Here is a 15,571-nt window from a genome sequence, read left to right as displayed (position 1 = left end):
AACACGGTTAATAACGCAATCTTTTTATAGGATTAAACCACTAGACTACACATATCCTTCTAACTCCACATAAAAAGAAATAACACAATCTAAACAATAAAACACAAAGCCTGAACGTAAACACGTGATTGGGGAACGTCAACATCCCCACACGTGAGGGCGTTAGATTAGCCTAAAATAACTGTTTAATTAAACACATTGCCTGATATCTTTAAACACTTGTCGTTATACTGAGACGAGAATGTTTACCTGCGAAAATGACCTATAGTAGAGAGCCGTCTTTGATCTCGGTGTGGACTTTAAAATGGGCCGTATGTCGGCAATATCTGCTTACCTGTGTACAAATATTCTACATGTAATGTGATAGAAGGGGGTATATTCAATCTGTAACCATCTTTGAACGAACAAGGTTGCTGAACTTTTAGATCCAAACGTGTTTTCTTAACTTTATCTTGAAATGAAAATCAACAAATTGTAATACTAATATACATTAAATGATAATATGATTAGATATACAGATGTATAATATATATCATTCAATCTGTAACCGACATTTCACCCGCAAAGTTACACGTTTTATTTTCCGAAGGAGACATGATGAAAACATTTTTCGAAGATATACTAATAACTTTTTTTTTCCTGAATATTTTACTCTGGTCTGACAATTTACTAAGAAAAGTCAATGGATATAACTTATAATTCAAATTATCAAACAGCAGATGGTAACGTCATATCTATTCTATCGTTTTGGTTTGATTGGGAAATGTCAAATATATGTTTAGTCAATGTTATTTCATTTTTTGTAACCCCCCAAAATATTTATCATATAGGTTTTTGCACGATATGGTTCTTATCAATATTATCGAAAAGTGCAACCATCCAAAAGTGGTTGTCTGGCTAAGTTACATGTTAAGTGGAGAAATTCCCTTTACCTTGAATCATATGTTTATTCCTGACAATGACAAAAGGTAACGACTTCCAGCTGATCTACCGTTGCTTGTTCTACTCGATGTCTTGTGACTGCACTTATCATCGTCATAAAGTGGTTGCCAACTCAATGAAGAGACTGAATGGTTCTGGTATGGCTTAGTAGAGGACGGTTCATTTTCCGTTGCGCTTAATTGGTTCCATTTAATTGGAACATTTTCTGGAGTCTCCATATAAATTTTGTAGCTTTTTAAGAAAAAGATTTTCAATTTTGTTTAATGACGTTCAAATTCTAAACTTCAAAAACTGTACAGACGGTTATTAATGCGGGTCAAAGGTTTCACGATCGTATTAAAAACGAAAAATAAATAGTCCTATTAGTTTTATTACAAAATTTCTCGACTGGATTTCAAGGTCTATATGCTATGTCATTTGCCATTTCGCGATCATAGCAATGTCCCACAAAATAGTGAAAATATAAATCCCGCGAAAATAACCGGCTATACGGTAAGTATAATATCACATAGTGTATAATCAAAAGTGTCGAGAAAAAGGAATTAGACAAAAGTAAAACAGTCGTAGGATAAAAGTAGCTCTCGTACGTGCACTATACCCGGAGTTAAAATTATAGCAGATGTTTTCATCATGTCTCCTTCGGAAATAAAACGTGTTTCGTAATTACTAACACAGGTTATTTGTTTAAAAAATTTAAGAAAAATCTTATCGCTTTCAACAAATTTGTTATTTGTTTCATATCAATTTCAATGATTCTAAACAATTTATCTATTTTACCAGATTTTAATAAAAAAAATATAATTTAGAATAATGTTTCCAATCGATGAACCAATTACATGTAACACATTTGATCACGATAAAAAAAAATCCCGGTTTATATCATGTAAAGTATAAAAATATTATAACAGTAATTAGGGATCGGCAGAAGTCTCAGAAAAGTGTATCATTACCAAACCATTATTTTAGATTAGTATTTTTGACTGATTGCATTAATATAAATTATGGTAAAATGTTTCAGTACAACTGGATGTTAATATTAGGTTTTTTTATGTCATTGTATTGATATGCTTGATCATTTTATGTATAGACTATATTAACATGTGACACATAAATATCATTGATTGATTGATTTAAATGCTATTATTCTCCAGTTTTCTGAGTTGTATGTAGAATATTTTTGCAAGCATAATTTCTAATCTGATTTTTTTTTTTGTTTCGTTTGTAAGTTTCATTAATACTGTAAACTGTGTCTTTGGTCTTTTTTTGTTTTCATTAATGCGTCATCTTTCATGTGAATTGCTCAAAATTGTTTTCCCCATTATTTAGATTGGACAAGTACTTATATTTGTAATATGACTTAGAGAGAATTAAATGAAATAACTACGTATGGTTTGAGCCCTTTTGGGCCGAAATTCGTCTGTTATTTTTTTTTTTATGATCCATCAATTTTCTAAACTAAGTGTTATTTGTTGATGTGTTTGAATTATGTAATAGATCATTGATACATTATAATTGCAAGTTTTCTTATTTTGTAACTTAAGTTGCCATGATAACATCAGAAATATACATAAACTAGACACATTTGGAAATTGTCATTTTTGCACATTTTCTGAGAAACTATAGAGTGTAATCATGACGAAACTTAACATTAACTGGAAATATATGGGTACTTCAGATACATCTTTAAGAGAAATATATAGTTTATTCAATGTTGCGATTTATGTTTTTGAGGAAAAACACAAAATTTAACATTTTCATATTTTATGCATGTTTATGTTAAGAATGGTTAACATAAGTAATTGCAGCTGCAATTATACTAAATAACAAGCTTGTAAGTTTGGTGATTTTGGGCGCACAAACTAAACACTGGATTTGCAAAATAATTTCTTGTCGTATGACAGAATGCCACAGTCATGGAAGGCTATCATAAGTCAAACAGGGATGACTAACTGCTTAAAAAGCCAATACGAACACGACCGGTCTGTATCTTATGGAAGGAGGCAACCTTACGTCATTGCTAGATTAAAAAGTTTCTATTGTTAAAGCTCTAGGACAGATTGCTCTAATGTCTCGAACAATCTTACGAATTTATATCGAGTTTTCTTTGTTAATGCAAATAACCAACAAAAATTATTCCATGTTTCTTTACCTATATTATATACATGATAACATGATAACTTACCTTACTTATGGTATTTTATCAAAACAAAATTCTGTTTAAACGAATTGTTTTAAAACGAATACATGTACGTGTATTTTTAAAGCATTGTCTGTATTTGCTTCACATATTCCGTTACTATCACCAATTTTGTCAAGGAAAAAATCTATTTCCTAAACAATGCACGAGATCAGTAACAGTTCATCGCTGTTTAGAATGCTATCTCTCGTCACATTTCTCATCGTCATCATCCATCATTATCTTTTATCATCATGCAGACAAATATGGTTTTTTTTTTAAATTTAAAGTACACTTCTCAAAAAAAAGAGAGACTGAAAACATCTGAAAACACAAATTGTATTTCCCGTGAGAAATTCATAAAATATAATACATGAAATTATAAAGACAGCAATGTAGATGTGTCCTGGAAAATGTATTTTTATTTAATGTCGAGAGAACTTTCGGGAGTAACCGGAAGTGCTAAACACTGATTAAAACGGTACTGTTTAGACTTTGAATAAATCACACGCATCCCTATCTAACACTTTATTACCACCGCTCATTTCTCTAATTACAGTACAATTAATACTGTCCTCTTTATTGCATATTTACTCTCGTTAACAACGTCGTGCATATCATATATACAGGCGCCATTATCATTAACATGTCTCTGTCTCTATCAAATCGTGAGTTTTTATATTCAAATGTTTTATTCAATTTAAATCGAGGTTTTATCGATTGTGAATCATTTTTTTTCGCGCATTTGTATCCCTTACAATGCTGACGTCCCAGGCGCAGGAAGCGCGCACGTGCGAGTGACGTTCGCGCTACTATTTGTAATCCTGGACCGTTTAATTACCAATTGACAATGCTGATCTGTCGCGATACAGCCGGAACGCTATGTTTCCGTCACGTCGGGTCAGATATTACATGGTCAGAACTGCTGTGAGGGAGCACAGACTGGTTGTCCTGAATGCCATGTTTAGTTATTGCCTCTAATCACATATTTGACGCCTCAATAACACAATGGCATGCCGTCCATTTTTACGATATGACACTCATGACATTTAAAAACAAACCTAAGAGGCATATTTTTAGGGTAATATCTGTTGTCTTTGGCATTGCAATATCTTTATTTCCATAGTAAAGAGATTGGAGAGAGATCATACTATGTGTTAACATAAAACTTATTATAATACAATAGTTAAACGCATGGCTGAACTAGCGTGAAGAATAAATGAAAAAGATAGTCTGAAACTCAACAATATTTATTTACAACTGTATTAACCATTATAAAAATAATTTATCATACTATTTTTAGTTTCAGGAAACATGTCAAATCAAAAATCAAAACAAATTCAAAACGAAGTAGAATTATAAATCTGCCATAACATGCAAACTATTAAGGTTTCAAGCCACAATGTAAATGAAAAAGAAGTGTTGACTTAAAATGTACCACTGCACTTTCTTAACAAGTTGTTTTATCTTCTGTATTCTAAGGCAAGAGAAATCAAAAGCCACAATACATTATGTCCAGAAATTGATATTACACTTTCAGTGTACATAATTAAAAATCATTCCATGCATTATAATTTAGCGACATCGCCGCAGATTATATATAAATACATATACCTAACTAACGAATAAAATTTGAGTCCCGGAAAAACTCCATGATTCACATGTCAGTGGCACAGAAGAATTTAAATGAAAACATGATATTGACAAACATCCATAGAAGGTTCATAGACGTTGAAACTAAAACCTATATAAACACATCAGTTAAAACGATAATACTATTAAAGTTAAAATGGTCATAATTTTAAAAAAAATGTTTTTTTTCTTCCTTTGCAGAATTATAAGAAAAGATTTTCGATCATCATTCTCACAATATTCCTTAAAACAAAGTCAGTCCCGCATCCTTATGATGCATACATGGAAATCTACATGCACATTTTCTTCCAGAATTGCTATTTTCCATAATATAACAAAATACTTGGTTTGTTTATTAGATTAATCATGGTAATATAAGGATGGTCTCCCTTGTATGCGGTGGGTTGTGTGTGTGAAGTGTTTGCGTATTTGGGAGACTGAGGTATATTCGTATTGTGTCTGTTTGTGATAATGGAACTCTTGCCGTTTTATAGTGCTAGCACACCGCAAGAGACACAGAACAAGCACATCCCATCCAGTCACTAACAACAGGCAAACCAGTCGTCCCACTCCCTTTATGCTAAGTACTAAGCAGTAGCAGAAACTACCACTTTTATAGACAACGGTAGGAACTCCAGAACCTTTTTACAGGGATGAATGTTCAAGGCCAAATATGAAGCGGTGTCAATGGATACGTTAGGACGCAGAAAGTCAGTTAGAAAAAATAGAAAAGATAAGATCCAAAAATAATTCGCCTTTATGATAACAAATTATAGTCGCTTTTTACAATCATGCAATGAGGGTAGAAACGACATATATGCAGGGCAGAGAGTGGTGATCATTTTTTCAATTAGAAATTGCGTTTAATCAATATAATATTAGCTTGTTTTCCCAAAAAATAAAAAAAATAAAACAATACTTTCATGACATGAAACATTTTACTCAATTCTTCATTTATCGGTCTGAAAATATTTTTGTAGTAATAATGTGTAACTACGCAGGTTAAACATGCCAACTATTTTAGTACATACTCGGTGCTTCCATGACGAATCAGGAAATACTTGTTGTTTTCCTTGGTAACTGAGCTAAGTAGAGAAACTTTGTCAGAGTACATTTTGTGTGATTGTGGTATGTGATGACATACAATCGGTGATTTATCATGAGATGAACTGTAAATAATACACAGAATGTTACTGATTTCTTACTGAATATTTCGCATATCTCGTTGGACTAAATTAAATATATGCATGTATGTTACTTTTTCCTCTTTCCATATAATCTAGAAGAGAAAAAGGTATAATCGAGAATCCCTGTGCGTGGAGTTAAAAGGGGGAACATGTGTAAGTTATAAAACTGTGTGGAAAGAAAATGAATGAAGTAATATACCAATAGTAAGAATAAGTACATGTACAAGGATATTAGTAGACCGAGGACTGTTGTGACATATTTGGAGGAGACGACATATGAACCTTATGTCAGTGTATTTAACTCCATTATTATGGTTGATACATGCCACTTCATTATTCCACATGGCATATCCTGCTCAGTGTCTTCAGCAATACAATTCAATGAGAAAACATTATAATGATGACGTCAGCTCCACGTTTATCAAAAGATGGAAATAATGACTCCTATCTCTAACACCACATACACTTTACTACATTGATGATCAATTTGTAAGTAAAATATTATTTAAATATTGACACGGAGATGCAATAGTATCACATACCACAGACTCCCAAAACACACATTTACTTGTCACACACAGACTGTCCATGCAAGGGAGGACGTCCTTTTATGACCCACTCTGATGATAGGACGATTTAATTTTAAAAGTAAATAAAACTAAATCTAGCCAAATTCACCACAAACTGTACCGGTAGCCGTTATCTGGCGTTTGAGGTAGAGTTCCGTCACAGCTGAGCTGTTGCTGGAATTATTAGTATGGCCGTGATCCGCCAAGGATTACGGACATCTCCAAACAGACTATATGGTGTTAAGGGATTAATTACCATGACCTATGGACAGGTCAGTGAACTGTCGACACACTTAAACGATGGAAAATGATTGACTATATAACTATTATAAACAACGTAAGAACACAGCAACGTCATACAAGTGTGGCGTGCGATAGGATGAAATGTATGGCGTCTTTATATATAGTTATAATAAATTTTATGAAATAGAATATGGGGCAAGAATCTGTAATGATTTTGTTCATTTTAGAGTGTAAAGAAAAACAATTAATGAAAATAACAAAGGGCATTTGATATTATTTCTTAATCTTTATCTCTATTTTGATTCAGATCTCAAAATATCTCAAAATACCGACCAGGTAATATTTTTATCCTGAAAAAAATTATAAAAAACATTTTTTGTTAACAGGTGTCAACAATATTACATGGCAATATCATGAGCTAAACATAAGACAAATGATGTTTATGATCGGTTTGGAAGGTGTCTTCTTCTAAATTGACAGCACCAGTCGTAATGTCATGTAGTTTAAATCCAGACGATGTATTGCGATTAAGGTCTTCTACAGGTGGGACTGCAACGAGGAACAAGAGTAAAGACAAGAAATCGGAAAAATAGTCAAAGACTGATATATAAGTAAAAGTATATATTTTGCGCTATCAGAAGAGAAATGTTCTTAGTATATTTTGTGGATGAGGCGCTGAGATGATAGCTAAAGCTAGACGGTAGAAGACCTTTGATAATCTCTTGATGGCCCACCATCACGAAGATGCACTGAATCAAGACAGCGGTTGGGCTCGACTAATGTCTAATTGACCCTGCAACATGTTATTAAAGTTGTTTTTATATATATTTATTTATTTATTTGTTTATACTTGCAGCAAAGGCCCAAAGTCTCAGATTATAATGTATTGTGTTCCTCAGTACAGACAATAATCAGGAAAACACCCCCGATTCTTGAAATTTCCTTGTGCTAGGCGATATATTGTTGCGGCTATTAGAAGGTGATGCATACTAGTCTACCAAAGCATTCATCTTCACATTGCGCAGACACAAACATTGGGGATGCAAACAAACTGACACCAAAACATATTCCCTTCCACTTTCAAATAGGTAAGGCAAAATAAATTCGTGAACAAAAAATATTCCTTGCTCCCGTACCTGTTGGGATGTCGAAGGTATATCATCACCGACCATAACGTCCCTGGTGTATAGAATGACGTATATGTAACACGCAGAAGGTAAATACAAGATTCGCTGTTTTAGTCTGCAGTAAATGGCGTAATACTGAAGTGGCATTAAATCAGAAACTAATTTAGTCTATATGTAATAAGTCTGTGTATAGTATTTGACCTGAGACTCACACCAGGTGTGGGGCTCGCAGGTGTCTGGTGTACCGTAAATATAGTTATAACAACACCAAATGCGGGGCTCGCAGGGGTTTGGTGTACCGTAAATATCAGTATAACAACATCATACCAGGCGCAGGGCTCGCAGGTGTTTGGTGTACCGTAAATATCAGTATTACCACATCACACCAAGTGCGGGGCTCGCAGGTGTCTGGTGTACCGTAAATATCAGTATAACAACATCACACCAGGCGCAGGGCTCGCAGGTGTCTGGTGTACCGTAAATATCAGTATAACCACATCACATCAAGTGCGGAGCTCGCAGGTGTCTGGTGTACCGTAAATATCAGTATAACAACATCACACCAGGCGCAGGGCTCGCAGGTGTCTGGTGTACGTAAATATCAGTGTAACCACATCACACCAAGTGCAGGGGCTCGCAGGTGTCTGGTGTACCGTAAATATCGGATATAACCAAACACATCAGGTGTGGGGCTCGCAGGTGTCTGGTGTACCGTAAATATCTGCATAACCACACCGTATTGTGTCAAAGTGTTTGTTGTACCGTTTAATCACAGCTTATTAAATACAAAGTATATCACCCTTGTGTGTTTTTGGTATACCAACGGTATGAAAAACCTCTGGTGTCCAGTATACCGTATTTACCCATACAAATACTGTTAAATAAAACAATTTCCAAAATGCTTTGATAATTTGATGTGAACCAACGTTTATGTTATTATATAGCTAATTGAGTTTTTGGCCCAAATTTCTAATGAAAATATAAATCAAATTCAATAGATATGTTTTTAGAGGAATTATGAGTTTGGAATTAAAATGTAGCAGTGTTGCCAGTTTGCGCTAAACACGTGTATCTGCTGAAGGTTCAAAGCTCCGTTCTTTGTCCAAACCAACCAAACCCTTCTTTATACCTTTAATGGCTCTATAAGACACACCATCTTCATAGACCACAGCTGTACACAACGCCCCTCTAGTTTTCCACAATCTTAGCGCCTCCTTTTACTGTCCGACTAGCCGCAGTTTGTATAAGTATTCAACTTTCTCTTTCTAGCGGAAAACGTAACATACAAATAAAATGCTGATTTCCACATTATTACTACATAGAGCCCATTCAAAGTATAATCTCAATTTTCTCCTCAATATCTTTCTGACGTTTCTAATAAAATGTTTTGTAAAACGAATTCTGAAAGAGGAGTCCCCGTGAAATGTACGCGTAATCGCTGTCGTCTTATAACTCCCTAAGTTTGTTATTTAAATTGACTCCAAAATTCCTTACTGTAGGTGGAATACGTTAGCAAACAAGTTTATGGAGAATTGGCCCGGTAGTAAACAGGGAAGAGAACACCTGTGGGAGTTCGTTTGATAAGTTGGTATCTTGGCTCTCCTAGCAACCCCGCCTGGCCCGACATGCCTTTGTATTGACTTCATTGTCGAAGTTATGATTAATCTTCTCCTTTATAGGACTGGGAAACCCCTGTCAGACCGACGGCCGCGACAGACGGCAAGGCGCCAATACAGTGACGTCACCTACTAGGAATGTATACTGCAGTACTGAGCTCCCATTCTTACTGGATAAGAGGCCTAAAGACAATAGCATATTTCAAATTTAATCCAAGTCCGTTATTATATATCTACATACATGTTTATATGGCACAAGTTAAAACAACTGCTATCGATTATGATCAACTCCAATACTTGGATAAAGAAAGTAAGATGGACTGTAGAGGCAAGGAAAAATCTCATAATGAGAAAAATAATCGCATGCTTTTTACAAATACTAACGTATTACGTAATCAGGTATCTTCATAAAGCCGTAAAAGCTTACTGTGGAACATCTGGCTACATGAAATGTTCCTTTCCCCTTAATTTTGTTACCACTCTTTTATTGGTTTTGACCTTTCCATTTTGATGGTATTGGTCATGGATTAATTAAGAAAACGTTTCCATAGACCCCAGTTTAAAATAAAACCTAACTTACATTGCTCCAGAATGCTACATCTCAAATGTTTCATGACACATTGCAAAGAGAACTAAAATGGGAATACTCAATCACAAGGTTAGCATCAAAGCTATATGACTTGACATCACAATAAAAATGAAATATCATAACGGCGTCGGTATGCCTTTCAGTTGGGTTTCAACAACATGCATTTCATTTTGTTTACACTCTTTTAGATTGAATAATGACCGCCGGCGGTTCAAAATCAGCAATGAAGTCATAAAACTGATGTGTGAGTATGAAAGGCAGTCACGAAATCCATTTGTTTAAAGATGCTCCACCGCTGACAAATGGTATTTTTTCACTATCAAAAACAGGAGCAGACGATTTAGTATTTTTCTTCAGTTACAAAAGTTACTTACTTTACACCATTACCAGCATTGAAAAGTTTGAGCTTCTAATTTTACTTAAAGTTTAAAATATGAAAAATAATTAATTGCATCCCGAAAAAATTCCGTGGCACTATATCCTATATGGAATGAAGTACTGATTGCGCATGCACCAAAGGCGAAATAAATTATTACATAATATTTGTTGTGTTAATCAGGCATATATATACACGATTTAACACCAATTATTGTTCAAATGATGAATATCATTTATGCTCTGTCGGCGGTGGAGCATCTTTAAAGCAATACTTATATATGGAGATCATAACTCTTGATTAGTCCTATGTTTATGTCAAAATTTAAATCAGCTCAACAAGGATTCTGTCTTAAATCATAATTTCCTCTCTGACGAACATTTTCATGGCCCTTTGTTGCTTAGACTACCTTATGTAAAGATTTATACACAAAGTATTATGTCATCGGTAATTCAAAATACCATCTTACAGGAGTCTGGAACAGGTTGTTTGTCCTCTTAAAATCTAGTATCTCTGAAAATTTACATGCTTTCCCTATTGTATTGCCATCTTTTAGGTTTATATTTTCGAAAAAATTTTAGCTTCAATCGTTTGATGTTGTTTGTAATGTATGATTAAATATAGACTAGTTAAGTATTGGTATAGTAAATCAATGAAATGTTATATGAAAATACATTTTTCTGGTTGAGGAGTGACCTACCATTTCAGTCTCATAAAGTTATATAACTTATCAGTTTGAATATTTGCATAATGAAATGTATCAGTTTGTAGGGAAACGCAATGTTTAATATCTCATTGTGAAATTTCCAAGGGTGTGCATTTCAATCTATACAGTGAAACAATATATCGATTGAAATGTGTGCATTATAATGTCATGTTTTGGATTATATAGTAAAAAGATGTATCATTATGAATATATGTAAAATAATTTGAAGTGTGAAGCAAACTAGGTCTAAACCGGCGATCAGCTTATGTAAATAACAATACATATAATAAGTTTTAAATTATGAACAATTTATATAAAATGCATTAAAATAGTGTTAAAGTTATCAGAGACCTCGACCTGCTATGTTAGGAATGTCTTTACGACCGATATGCTTGTATTGGGATTACTTCTGTATATGTAGTATAAAAAGTAAAAATTCCACCAGGACCATTGATAGCGGATTGCTTTCCGTTACAATGGCATCAAAGCCTTCCAAGACAATCACAGGTCGTTTTGGAGGATTCAAATTATCCCCATAATTTCTTAAACGTCAGATGACCTGAGACCACGTGCGCTACTGTTCCGAGGTAACAAATGGCTAGCCAATCACGGCTATTAGAATGTTCATACCATTTTAGGTACTATGGCCCACACACATGTCCAGGTCAGCATCTCTTTGATATCAATCTGCCATAAGTAAGAAAGCATGGGTAGTATCTACCCAGCTGTTATATACCTATACGAATGGCTACATTAACCTGTGTAAGTACCGGTACATACATTTACCTGAACTAGCATGTGATTGGAAATGTTCTTCAAACACAAAACTATTACGGAGTACGGAACAACACCCCTGGTGGTATTTCCCTGACAATGGTCGTCCTTTCATAACTTGACAATGGACTGTTTACTCCGAGCCTCCAACACAGGTGCGAGCTTGTTTACTTTACACAAGATATCATCCTGTAAAGAATAAATTGTACTTTTTAGGGGGATTCAGTGACAGCGACACATATTTCCGGACAAATGATGAAGGGAATGGACGGAGAAATAGATGTTAGCGGTATCAAGAGAGAATTAATGAGATTTATGGTACAAGCGTTCATCTCGTCCCCTAATTGATTACAGACGACTGTGACAATCAATTTGACTGAATGGGTAACGATAAATCACGAGAGTCTCCCGAAAAACCCACCCGGACTGGAGAGTGCAGGGAGAGAGTACTGCAAACCAGCTAATTTTCGCGACGACTTAATTTGAAACAGTTCATGTGTTTTATTTCCGCGATTTATTAATCACGCGAAATTTAATCACAAAACCAACCCGTTTAAGGTATTCCCAAAGGCTCTCCAAATACAATTTTAGTGTAGATGGTCAGGCGATAGTAACCGAACTTCACAATCAAAATGGGCTGCAATTGGCCATTTGTCACCTCGAGAACGCTTTCTGTTAATAAGTATATCATTACACAATTGTAGTCACAAAGCAGGTGTTTGTGTAACATCTACAATCATTGTCAACTTTTAGGGTTCATAGAGTTAAATAACAATATTCTTCATTTTTATGGTCGGTACCAACTTCGCTAGCCAGGAGTATTTAGGACCTAAACAACGTTAGGAAGAGTATCGTACTACATTTCCTTGGCTAGCGAAGTTGGGTTGGTACTTAAAACCATGATCGCAATGTTCTCTGACTAAAGGCAGGAAACTTTCGATGATTATTGCATTGCATAAAAAATATATACACTATTTGTGCTGATCCCATTGATAGGGCGGAGCATAGGACATGTTTTAAGTAAGGATAAAAATGATGATCAGTTTATTTTCTAACGTCCTTCTCATTTTTGCGTTATTGTAAATCAAATATCCATAGAAAACGTTTCGTGGCCAGTTACATGGACTGTTCATCGAATGATGTCTTTGAATGCAAAAGAGAAAATAAAGCACAAAACAATACACACAAAACAATATTCTGTTCCGTGTTGTGGTTCTTATTCCTAACGCACTATCTTGCGTTATAATTCTGTTTGAAACCATGGTCCCTGTTATAAAATCATATTAGGAACAAAAATCATAAGTGAATCAACATTTTTGTTTGGAAAATTTAGATTCCGTATCAAGACAAAAAACTTATATCGCGATGATTGTCGCATAGTTGGTTATTTTTGCGAATAAAAAAAGCGACTTTGACATAAAATGAGAAATCAAATTCGATCAGACCTAAAATTCATATATGGTTTTCCCCGTCACTTATAATTTCGCGATCACTAACAATATCCAGTAAAATCCCAGAAATATCCCCCCGCGAAAATGTCCGGCTATATAGTATTTAAACGGTATCGAAGTGTACGTGTACCGATATTTGTATATACTCAGTGCTATATCACATATATCACCTGGTGCCGAGTGGATTTATCTCTCTTATATTTGGTTACCTTTCAACAGTTTTTATTTACGTATTGGAAAAGGTGAAAGGCCAAAGCAATTTCTTTCAATACGTTTTATTTATTGGTATTTCTATTGCATATGATACCGTAAATCAATCTGGGAGTATTGACTTAAGTCTGTTCACGGCAATACTCACTCTCATCGGATTAGACCCTGGATAATTGCTTGGTATTAAACAAGATTTTACAATTTTTATCATTAAACATGTGAAAAACACTCCATAAGATAAAAGTAGAGAATAAACATCAAATTATAGGCAAACCTAGACGCGTGGCAGAAATTACAACATATTTCCCTTTACGAAGAATAATGTTAATGTAAACTTTCAATGTCGTGTTCATTGCTTGATTGAAGCATAATTCATTAAGGGACTTAAAACCTGTTGCTACACACGATAAATAGAACGCCCAAAAAAACAGAAGTAGGGCATTCGTATCAACATCAAAAAATAATTTTCATTTGTTAAGAACGGAATATGTAAATTTTCTTTCATAACTTTTGCAAGAGTAAAAAAATCAAATAATTAAAAAGTAATGGATTTTTTTGTCTAAGATGATTCTTAAACCTCTTCAAAACTAAATATGTTTGTTTATGTGCAAGTCAGTACATATAGAATTTTAAATAAGGTTTAATGAAACGAATATAAGAAATGAGTACACGCCGAATGGTTTTTTCGTGTCATTCTTCAAAAACTGACGTCATGTCCTTGTTTTTATATAGTGGTAAAGTGAAAGTGGAACTCCTAACTATATCTTTGGTAATTTACAGCAAAAATTATCTTTTTAATGATTTTAGAAGTTGCAACAGGGTTGATATCGTTATCAAATTATTATTATATAATTTAGTGGGTTTTTTTTCCCGAAAACATAACATCTTGGTCAAGGAAAGCTGATAAGTCGAAATAGAAATCAGTGTTGCGAAGGTGAAGAAAAGCTACCCATGAATACAAATGGTTCGGGAAGGTGGTCGGCAATGCAGAGCTGTGAACTGTGAATCGATTTTTGACGGTTTTAGTAAAGGATGTGTATCTTATAAATATACTGTACAAATATGAACAACTTATCTTCACTTGTTTTCAATTTTCTTACCATCTTGTGTTTCTATCTATAGACAGTATGATTCCTGCGTCCTCCGCCTGCTGTGTTTGTAAGTACCGGTTAATTCTAAATCAGGAGATTCCATTCTTCGATAAATTGTAATTACTTATAGGAAATATAAAATATTACAATATTAACAAATACGATGTGTTCGACTTCATTTTTTTTGTATAAACCCAACGATTCAATTGCCATTATCTAATATATTTTCATATTTTGAATAATCCCAATTTTACCTGATCAGTCGCCAATGACAAGAGAATTAGGACGCTTCCTCTTCAGGAGCACTGATTTTTTTTATTGCGAGTTTTTTAGCATTCCAGCACATAGATTAAAGTTCAATGTTGGTTTGGTTTTGTGGGACCGATGGATTCGTTATTTAAGTAAGTTTACATTATATCATGGTTTCAGATTTATTTATTGTGTCACCATGTTAGTTACGTGTACATTGTAGCTATTTGTGATAAACATACAGAAACAAATTTTGAACCAAATATCAAACTTTCAAGATCAATCTAAGTAACCTTTAAGAAAATGGTTTTATCATTTCAATAGAATCTATGTGAAAAAGACGATGTTCCAGTGTATTTAAAAACAAGATATTCCTTCAAATCCTCAGTATAACAGAAATTCAGAAAAATAGGATAAAGAAACTTGCTTAACATATGTAATAATCTATTGATAATTTTACCAAGTGAAATTTCCTAGTTTAAGGAAAGTTTAAGGTGTTCTGAAAGATGAAACGATGGTGATTAACGTCCTCTGCCTAATTACTCCGCATGATATTAACTCCCTGTCATATTTCATTCAACAGGCAGAGAAGCAATTTAAACTACTGACGTAATAAGACTCACTGTTTCAATA

The sequence above is a fragment of the Argopecten irradians genome, chromosome 1 (genome assembly GCF_041381155.1).
Source record: "Argopecten irradians isolate NY chromosome 1, Ai_NY, whole genome shotgun sequence".
In the NCBI taxonomy this organism is placed as follows: Eukaryota; Metazoa; Mollusca; class Bivalvia; order Pectinida; family Pectinidae; genus Argopecten; species Argopecten irradians.
The sequence above is the reverse complement of the archived record's forward strand: the minus strand, read 5'-3'. Positions refer to the sequence as shown.